Raw genomic sequence first — 10,799 nt, 5'->3', positions numbered from 1 at the left:
TCCAAATCCCTCTATCGATCCTCTTTCCAGCTGATCCTCCTTGCTACAGCTGATTTTAAGACCGATGCAAAGGTTAGGTTGAAGACTTAAGTGAAAAGAGTACCTGTTTTTTCTCCTCTGTTATGGAGACTTTGGAAAACTTATTGTCACCTAACCTAAATGAAAGGCATGGGCATTTCTAACCCCCAGTCTAAAAAGTTCAAGGCCATAACAAGTCATCACTATCACTCATTGCCCATTCAATTTTGGTGTAAGGTCACCAAAAATGAAATGCTTTACTTTTTAAAAAATTGGGTCACATTTTAGCAAACAAAAGTACACGCTTATCGGGCTTATGAAATTAATTCTCTGACTTTACGAAAAACATTCTAAAGCAGTGTTTCTTAATCTCAGCAATTTTTCCGATTGTGGACTACATTTCCCAGAATTCCCTAGCCAGCATCCCACAGAATTCTGGGAGTTAGAGACCACACATCTTAAAAATTCTGAGGTTGAGCAACACTGTCCTAAAGTGTGGCAGATGATTGATAGGGAGCCTGGTACAGATCAGTTTATTGATCAAATGTACATACCTACCCATCTCCACCAAAAGGGTTGTATTTTACCATCTTGCCCTCTTTCACAAAATCTAACTGAACAGTTTCACAAAGCCTATGGATCTTATTTTTACACGGCAGGAAGGTTAAGTTCACTACACTAAAATGTAATAATAGTGTAGTGCTGGGGAAGGGAGGGCTGTGAAAAGGAGTCTGGGCCAAAGCTGATCTCTTTTTGTGGTTCCTCACCAAATTGTAGCACATGTGCTAAAATAATCCCCTCACTTCCTCAATTAAATATTATTAACAATGAGGGAGAGGAATTGAAATGTGGTTTTTTTTAGTTATTCGAAGTACAGTGATCCCTCGATTAGCACGGTCTCGATTAGTGCGAAACGCTACAACACGGTTTTTCACAAAATATTAATTAAAAAATACTCCACGGTTTTTTTTGCTATACCACGGTTTTTCCCACCCGATGACGTCATACGTCATCACCAAGAGTCACTTCTCTGTCTCTTTCTCTTTCTTTCCTGTCACTATGCTTCAATCATTTTCTCATTTCTCTTTTTTTCTCCCCTTTTTTCTATCATTTCTCTCTCTCTTTCTTCCTCTCTCACACTCTCTTCCTCCCTTCTCTCTCCCCCCCTCCACTTGCCCACGAGAAGAAAAAAAGCAACCTCTGCCGGGCAGCTCCCCTTGTGCCCCCGCTTTGTGCCTGCCTCTTTTGGGGATTTTTTTTCCTTTTCTTTTTTGCGCTGGCGGCGGGAGCTGTTGGGGAGGGCTCTGCCGGGAAGGCCTCTCAGCTGCAGAGCCGAATGGGGGCGGAGGCAACAGCGGAGCCCGGCGCTGGGGCCATGCGAGGCTGTTCATCCAGGGGGGCGTGGACTGGCAAGTCGCCCTCCTTTCTCTCTCTTTCTCTCTCTTATACCACACCGGTAACAGGGAGAGAAAGAGAGAGAGCGGAGGGCACCTTGCCGGTCCACGCCCCCCTAGATGAGCAGCTCCGCATGGCCCCAGCGCCGCCCAGGCAAAGGGGAAACCCCAAGATCGCTTGCCACTTGCCGCTTGCCGTATTGCAGCGAAGGAGGCGAAGCAAGGCTCCAAGCTGCAATACGGCAAGCGGCAAGCGGCAAGCGATCTTGGGGTTTCCCCTTTGCCTGGGCGGCGGGAAGACCAAGGGAAGGTTCCTTCAGCCGCCCAACACCTGATCCGCTCCGCAGCGCGGCAGCAGCGAGGAGCTGAAGATGGGGTTTCCCCTTTGCCTTTACCCCATCTTCGGCTCCTCGCTGCTTCCGCGCTGCGGAGCAGATCAGCTGTTGGGCGGCTGAAGGAACCTTCCCTTGGTCTTCCCCGCCGCCCACACGCAAACTCCACCATCAGCGCATGTGCGGCCATGAAAAAAATGGCGCGCATGCGTAGATGGTGTTTTTTACTTCCGCACCACTATAACGCGGAAATCGATTAGCGCGGGAGGTCTTGGAACGTACCCCCCGCGCTAATCGAGAGATCACTGTATAGCTCAGATTTCCCCAAAGCTTAATCAAGGGGGATTTATTTGAGGACTAAAGTGACTACTAGCTAAAATTTCTCGGAAACCTAGTTGTGGGGAATGTTATTTGTGAAATGAACGGACTGATAATATTAGCTCAGGGATTGTGAATGGGGATCTCTTTTGATCTAATTGTTGTTTGTTTAGTTGCCATTGCATTTTCGGACCGCTCTGGAGCAGCCTCTCTTGAAAATCAGGAAGGAGAGCCAAGTTACTACAGGCGCCTCCTGGCCTGTTTTTTTGCCATCTCCATGCTTCAGGAGGCTTTTCTGAACCCTGGGCAAGGGCAAAAAAAGGCCCTAAAAGCCTATTGGAAATCCGGAGGCTTCAGTGAGGCCTGTCCGCATATGTGGAAGGGCAGCGCAGGGGGGTTTGTGTGCATGCGGGGGGGTGAGAGAGCATTGCATTACAGGTGTGGGTACACATACGCGCCCTATCACCCGCAAGCGCATCCTTTTGGCACCCGGATCAAAAAAGTTTCGCCAACACTGGACTAAATCTTTACCCCCATTAGGTTTTAACTCTAGGTGTCAGCCTTCCAGAACCCAATTTCCATTAAAAACCAAGAGCAGCTGTGAGCCACTCTGATCATTGCATGATGCATTTTCTATCTGCTTACAAAGATTTAAAGCCACAAAACCAACAATTAAATCAGTAAAGACTGGAATTGAACAGGCAAAGTTAAAGCTACAGGCTTGCTTTGACTGCACAGACTAGAATATTTTTCACCTGCCCAGAAGAGCCGGGTAGCTGTCGGCCGGTCAAGAGGCGCAAACGGAGGTGGGAAATCCCAATAGGGGATTCCAGGGGCAGAGCTTTGACGTCACGGAGACGTCCTTTCTGGCCGGCCGAAACGGGGACTCCAGGAAGGATGTCTCCGTGACGTCAAACCTCCACCCCTGGAATCCCCTATTGGGATTCCCCACCTCCGTTTGCACCTCCTGACTGGCCGACAGCTCCCCGGCTCTTCTGGGAAGGTGACAGCTGGCTAGTAGAGCTTCTTGGCATTCTCCTGAACCTGAACCCGAACTTTTGCCGAACTTCCGGGCTTGGCATTCGGGAGAATGGCGAGAAGCGTCCCTGCTGTTTCGGAAGGTGACAGCCAGGCGGCGGCGTTTCTCGGCATGCTCCTGAACCCAAACTTTTGCCGAACCTTTGGAAAAGTTCGGGTTTGGGTTCAGCATACCGAATTTCGCAAAGTTTGGTACGAACCCGAACTTTACGATTTCGGTTCGCCCAACACTAATTATGGCCCTTAACTCACAGAGCTTGTTGCTCAAGCTTCGAGCATTCGTGCACATTACCCTAAGAACATTATTATCATTATTAGTTTTCCCCTTATAATCAACAACTACATCTATTTTATTTACAGCTCTCTTTTCATAAACTTCAAGCAACTGATTTATCATCATTGATCGGGGACAGAAATCATCCACGTCAGTTACATCTCTGTCCCCTTTACCTAGTTTAAATGCCTGTCCAAAAAAGTTCTGAACTCCTCACTGAGCACCTGGGTCCCTCTGTATGAACCTAGAACTTTCAATTAGTAAGAATAAGATGGAGCAGCCAAATCTACGTTAAACCCCTAATGAAATGTATGGTCTTTAAATGTATGGTCTTTTAAGCCCATCAAATTTTCACAGAAACTGGTTTTGAAAAGATTTTGACTACTAAGCCCATATAATATGAAAAATCAAAATTAAGTTAAGAAAGCCCATAACTTTGTATTGAGAATCTAGATTTGCATGTCCAGCTGGTCTAATTCTAATCTAGTATCGTGTGATGCTACAGGTGAAACTTAAAAAATTAGAATGTCCATGTATATGCCATGTATATGATATAGACCAGTCTAAATAAATAAATAAATAAATGTATATGACACAGAGCAGGCTAAATAAATAACATTTGCTCCCAAATAGAAATATCCGGTGTAACCATTTCTTCCTGTTGCCTTGCCTTGTTTTGCCTTGGTATTTTATCGCCAACTGGGTTTCTCCCACTTCGGACTAGTTCACAAGAACCGGTAGCCACTCGCTGGTGCCATTACAATAATGTCACAAAACCGGATTGGTCAGTGCTGGTCTGTGGGCTATAAAGATGGTTCTCGACTTATGACCAGGATTGATCCCAAACTTTCAGCTGTTAAGTGAGACATTTGTTAAGTGAGTTTTGACACATTTTACTACCTTTTTTTGGCCATTGTTGTTAACTGTATGTGATAAGTTATTAACATGGTCGTTAAATGAATTTGGCTTCAGCATTGATTTTGCTTTTCAAACGGTTGCAGTAGATGATCAGATTTATTTATTTATTTATTTAATTGGATTTGTATGCCGCCCCTCTCCGAGGACTCGAGGCAGCTCACAGCATTTACAAAAACCAGAACAATCATATAAATCCAATTAATACTACATTAAAAACAACCATTAAATTCTATTAAAAGAAAGTAAAACCTATCAAACCAATTATTCAACACTCATACTTGAAACATTCATTGATCAGGGGGAAGATGTAAATGTCCCAAGCCTGGCGGCAAAGGTGAGTTTTTAAGCTCTTTTGGAAGGCAAGGAGGGTGGAGGCAGTGAGAATCTCTGGGGGGAGCTGATTCTAGAGGGTCGGGGCTCCCACAGAGAAGACTCTTCCCCTAGGTCCCACCAGCCGACATGGTTTGGTTAACGGGATCCTAAGGAGGCCAACTCTGTGGGATCTCACCGGTCGCTGGGATTCGTGCGGCAGAAGGCGGTCTCGGAGATAATCTGCTCCTATGCCATGAAGGGCTTTATATGAACTTGGGAGACAGCAGTGGTCATAAGTATGAACCAATTGCCAAACATCTCAATTTGATTACATGATCAAGGGATTGATACAAAGGTCATAAGTTTGAAAAGTGGTCATAAGTTCCTATTTTCAGTGCCATTGTAACTTTCAACAGTCACTAAATGAACTCTAAATGAAGCCTAATGACTACTTGTCCTATGTCTACCTAATCCTGTTTCCAATATTTTGAATTCTCCCATTACAGGAAGAATAAAAACTATAGCGATATGATACAATGGATATTTTAGAACCAAAAATGCAAAATTGGATTTAAAAGAAAGTCAGAAATTGTTCAGTTTCCATGAAGCGTGTGCTTTCATATTTCATTGTATCTGATTTTGTACAAGTTGGGAAACTGGTTACTTTAAACTGGGTGTCTATTTTTATTTTTATTTTGTTCCTAGTGTATATTTGGAAATTTAAAATAGAATATATTTGCTACTACCAAGTCCATTCCTGAGGAAAGAAGAACTGTCTCTCTATATATATTAGGGCAGTGAATGTATTTCAGTACAGAATCTCTCTAATGTGAAGTCCCATTATCAGTAACAGTAATCCTCAACTTAAGACTGCAATTGAACATTTGTAAGTTGTTGCAGTCCTAAATCGAGGCATCACATGGATTCCAGAAGGATGCAAACAGTGACAAATGTAAGGCAATTGCCGAGCATCTAATTGCAATTATGTAACCATAGATGTAGGGATACGCAGCCCCCATAACTCATAATATAAGTGGAGAGAGAGAGTTGGACTAAAAGTCGATTCCGCCCTAGGATGCCATGATGTCCTCTGTGCTTTGTGCCACAATGATGGTACTTCCCTGTTGTTCATGAACAGACAACTACCCACAGGAAATGCAGAGGCCAAAGGTCACCAAAAGAGTCAGCCACTGGCCTCCCCTAGACCCAGGTGAGCTGCCCTACTTGTGTAGACATAGACAATGGCTATTGTTTACCTGTTGCCAAGGGAACCAGATTGTCAGGGGGGTCACAATTTTAGAGATGCTTAGGTGGGGTATGGTCAAAGACAGGTTGGGAACCACTGTCCTAAGGACATTGCGTGAGGGTGCAGATGGTCAGGATGAAGCCAGAGTCAGCACCCAGTTAAGGGTTTTTCAGTTGTTAGGAATCTTTGAATTATACTTTTTTCCATCTGTTTGCCAATCAGATATTTAAGAATTGCTACTAATCCATTTGAACACTTTTAATTATTCAATTTTTTCTAGTTTTTTTCTTACAATGCTTATAAACTCTTAGTTCTCATTATAAACCGTAGAACTATTTCTTTTTTTAATGGTAATTTCATTTAAGATTACAATTTGCAACAAAGTAACAATTTACAAAGTAGTGTATCTGTAGAGGAAGAAACTCTTAAAGTTAATTTCTAGGTTCATTGTTCAAAATATTTTTAGTATGTGCAATGTTAAAATATTTTGCTTCATTCTATATTTATAATTTGAGGGTGAGTGATTTTTTATAATTGTAATATTTCATCTATTTTCCTTTAATGCCCAAATTTTAGACTTTTTTATTTTTTTATTTTTTAAATAATTCAAAATTATATTTTCCTATGAGAATGGGTCTTTATAATTAACTCCAAAATGTTATTTCAAATTTATCTGAACCCATAGCCATTTGAAACTTTTTAAAATCAAAAATTCAATACTCTTTCGCTATTTATTCCTTAAAGTTTGTCCTTAGTAACTTCTTTCAGTAAGGATTGAAGGAAACTTCTTCAGTTCTGTAAAACATATTGATTTGTTACTTTGTTGTAAAATTGTAATCTTAAATGAAATTACCATTAAAAAAAGAAATAGTTCTATGGATTATAACGAGAACTAAGAGTTTATAAGCATTGTAACAAAAAACTAGAAAAAATTGAATAATTAAAAGTGTTCAAATGGGTTAGTAGCAGCGGGAGAAGAATCCTCCTCCCAGCACCCTGAGAAGCGAAATGTTTTATTCACTCTGGGCAGTCGAGAGAAAGGAAAATCAGGATTTTATTTACTTTATTTAAAAGGTGCCACCAAATCCCTGGTGTTTCCAAATCCCCAGCGGCTCGCCGAGCGCAGTTGTCCATGAGCGGCTGTAGGAGAGCGGCGGTGGCAGGCGAGGGTCAGGAGGGAAATAAACTTGGACAATGGCAGCCTCTCCGTTTGGATGGGCCTGTGAGGGGGATGGCTGTTGCTTTGCAATTCTCTGCCTCTCATGGACAACTGTGGAAAAAAAGCAATCACATCCAGCGCTCCCACTCCAGCCTGTACTTTATTTATAAGGCAGTAAACCTGGACAATGAGGGAGTTTTCCAGCTGAAAGTGGTTGCTGCCCATCCCTAGGCACCGCTGAAGGTCTGCAGAGTCTGTAAGATCCTCTCCCCAAAATGACTTTCTGTGCAGAGGGGCCATCAGGGGCAAAAAGATGGGCAGGCTGACAGGCCAGGATGAGAAAGGAGAGGCTCAGCTAGAGATGGATGTTTTTGACATGCCACCTTCTTCTTTTGGGCATGACTGAAGGAGGAGGAAGAGGAGGAGAAGAGACACCTCCTGGGGTAAGTACGCTTCTGTAACGTGGCCAGCCTAGAAAACTGAAGAAGAGCTCTTTGGATTTTTTTTTACTTGCAGGTATCGATGGCTGGGGCTGCCAAGACCCCAAATACATCGAAGTCTGGCAGGGACCTGGCCTTCGTGGGGTGAGTGTCCTCTCATACGAGGGACTCTGAAGCCACCAAGAAGGTGGCTAGGACTAAGGTTTAAAAGAGGGGAGGCATCTCTACCCTCTGCCTCTACTTTGGCTAACAGAAGAATGACTCAGGCCCTTAGTTCTCTCCCCAGGATGAAGATCCCCAGAAGGTGGACTCCAGGGCTCTCCTCTATTAAGGAACTGGTAAGGCCACTGGTAAGACCCCCTCCCCACTGTAATGGCAGACATCCTGCCAAGAAATTATGCCAATAGATATAATATTTGCCTTCTTATTTCAGGAGCCACAAGATGGACAAAACAGCCAGGGTTCAGGGTAGGTAAAAAAACGTGCAGAGGGGAGGCGTCTCTGCTTCTGCTGCTGCTGCTTGTGTCAAAGGACAGATGACACAGGGCAGTCCCACTGGCAGGCCAAACCCCTTGGCAGGCCAGCTGGAAGGGCTCTGGGAGCCTCCACATGGTCACTTTTGCAAAATGGGCCATGGCTGCTTTTGATCTTTGTCTCCTTTGTTTTCTTCCCCCCGGAGAGACGACCTGTACCATCTGGCGTCGAGAGCCCTCGGAGGTAAGAAACCTTTGGCAGGGGGGCAGAGGGTTAGCGTTAGGGTTTCAGCGATGCCTTGACTCCTGATGGGAGGGGGAGTAATTATGGTAGATATCCTTCTAAGCTTAAGGCTTGCAAAAGCTTTCTCCCCCTCCCATCAGGACTGAAGGCATCGCCCTAACCTTAAGGCTTGCTGTTGGCCCATAGGGCCTGATGCACCCTGTCCTTTCTCAATCTTACTGGGACGCAGAAAGCTTAGGATTTAGCCTCCGTATCTTCATTTGCTGGATTCGATGACAGCTCAAATGGGGTCAGGGAGCAGCCTGGACCTGGCCTCATTTTTGGGATCCTCCAGCCCTTGGGTAAGTAAGACAAAGTCTTCTCAGTTGGGGAGGGGTGGAGTCCCCCTAGTTAGTTCTCCTAACCTGACCGAGCTGTGCTGGAGCGCTCTGGACAGCGGAGCAGGGGGACACCCGGCCCTTGGGAGAAGGGACTTAGGTTAGACACATGCCCCCAAGCTCTGGTGCCAATGGCTCCTTTGCCACAAATCAGCAGGGACTGGTGTCCTTAATGGAGAATGGGATTATTGTCGTCCACAGGATTCTCAGGACAGTTTGGCCGATTTGGGCAGCCTGGAGGAAGACACCCCGGACAGCTTGGAGCGCCTCATCCAGGAATTAGAGGTATGTATTCGTTTTTTTCTTTTTTAAAATAATTTTGATTTACATACAGTGGTACCTCGGTACTCGAACGCTTTGGTTCTCGTACATATCGGATAACGAACAAAATTTTCGGCCCCCACCCTTCCTGCAGCTTGGAGCTCTTATACAGCTCCTCAGCCCCCTGAAGCTGCTGGGATTGCAGCAGCCCCCACCCTTCCTGCAGCTTGGAGTACCGAATTTATTTATCCCATTGGAAATAAAGAAAATAGATTTAATTGGTTCCCAGAGAGTTAACAGGGGCTGGGAACCAATTAAATCCATTTCCATTATTTCCTATGGGATAAATAAATTCGGTACTCGGCCAAATCGGGTTCTCGACCACACTTTTGGAATGAATTGTGGTCAAGTACTGAGGTACCACTGTATATATAATAAGACAATAACGACAAACACTGCATTTACATAAAATACAGAGAACAGAAAAAACAAGCAAGAGATATATTTCTTCTCTTCTCCTGTAGTAGAGACTGTTGACAGCGTCCTCTCTTTTTTTTAAAAAAAAATTCTTGGCGGTATTAAGACCAGTGGTTTGAGTTGTATGTTGTTATAGTTGAATTCTTATGTCGTAAGTTCTTATCAAATAAACCAAGCAAAAAACTATATTGACTTTTTAAAAAAAGATTGTTCTTTAAGTTGTTACTTTATCTCGCAGCACTATAAAGGGGTGTTCTTTTATTTAACCAAATGTAAAATTCTTCCCATATTTGGTAGTATTTTGTTTTTTCTTTTTCTTTTAGTTCCATTGTTAGTTTATCTGCTTCAGCACAATCTAACATTTTTTTTATTAAATTCCTTTCATTTGGCATGTTTTCATTCTTCCAAAATTGTGCGATAGCTATTCTCGTTGATGTTATTAGATGTTGTATTAGGTAATAATGTTCTTTATTCATCTGATTTTCAATAATGCCAAGCAAAAATATTTCAGGTTTCATTTCTAGTTCAATCTTAGTTATTTCCTTTATCCATTTCTGAAGTTTGTGCCAGATTCCCTTAACTTGTCTGCAGGTCCACCACATATGAAAATATGAACCTTGTTTCTCACCACACTTCCAACAGTTAGGCTTGAGGTTGGTGTACATTTTTGCTAGCCTTTCAGGGGGCATATGCCACCTATAAAACATTTTTATTGCATTTTCTTTGTATGCGGTGGATTTTGTGATTTTGTAATTGGTATGCCATATTTTTTCCCATTGGTCCAATTGTATTGTGTGACCTATATTCTTTGCCCAAGCAATCATATTCCCTTTTACTATTTCTTCCACGTTTTGGTGTTCTTGGAGTATTTTGTAAATGTTTGCAATTGATTTCTTGTGGGGCCCTAATAAGATTTTATCTAATGGAGTGTAGTTTTTCTGTATTCCATATTTCTTTATGTCTACATGGAATCTGGATGATATTTGGTGATAACACCACCAATCCACTTTTATTCCTTCTTCATTTAGCTGTGTTCGTGTTTTTAATTTTGAGTCTTTATCTAATAAGTGTGAATAGTTTAATAGTTTTTGTCGACTTATAGTGTTTGGGTAAATTATTGCTTCTATGCTTGAGAACCATAGTGGTATTTTAAAATAATGTTGCTTCCTAATTAAGTTCCAGTTGTGTATTAATGACTTCCTTATCAGATGGTGTTTAAAATATGAGTGTGTAGTAGATTTGCTGTCCCAAATGAAACTGTGCCATCCGGACTGGATATCATGTCCTTCCAAAGCTAGTAGTCTCGTATTTTGAAGTTGTATCCACTCTTTAACCCATGTTAGGGCTGCTGCTCGGTAATAGAGTTTGAAGTCGGGTAAGCCAAGTCCGCCTTGCATAGGGCTATCTTGTGTCCATTTAAGTCTAATTCTGGTCTCTTTTTTTGCCATATAAATTTGGATATTAATTTGTCTAATTTTTTTTTAAAAAGGTTCCTTCTAATTTAATTGGGATTGTTTG

The sequence above is a fragment of the Erythrolamprus reginae genome, chromosome 2 (assembly GCF_031021105.1).
Source record: "Erythrolamprus reginae isolate rEryReg1 chromosome 2, rEryReg1.hap1, whole genome shotgun sequence".
Lineage (NCBI taxonomy): Eukaryota > Metazoa > Chordata > Lepidosauria > Squamata > Dipsadidae > Erythrolamprus > Erythrolamprus reginae.
The sequence above is the reverse complement of the archived record's forward strand: the minus strand, read 5'-3'. Positions refer to the sequence as shown.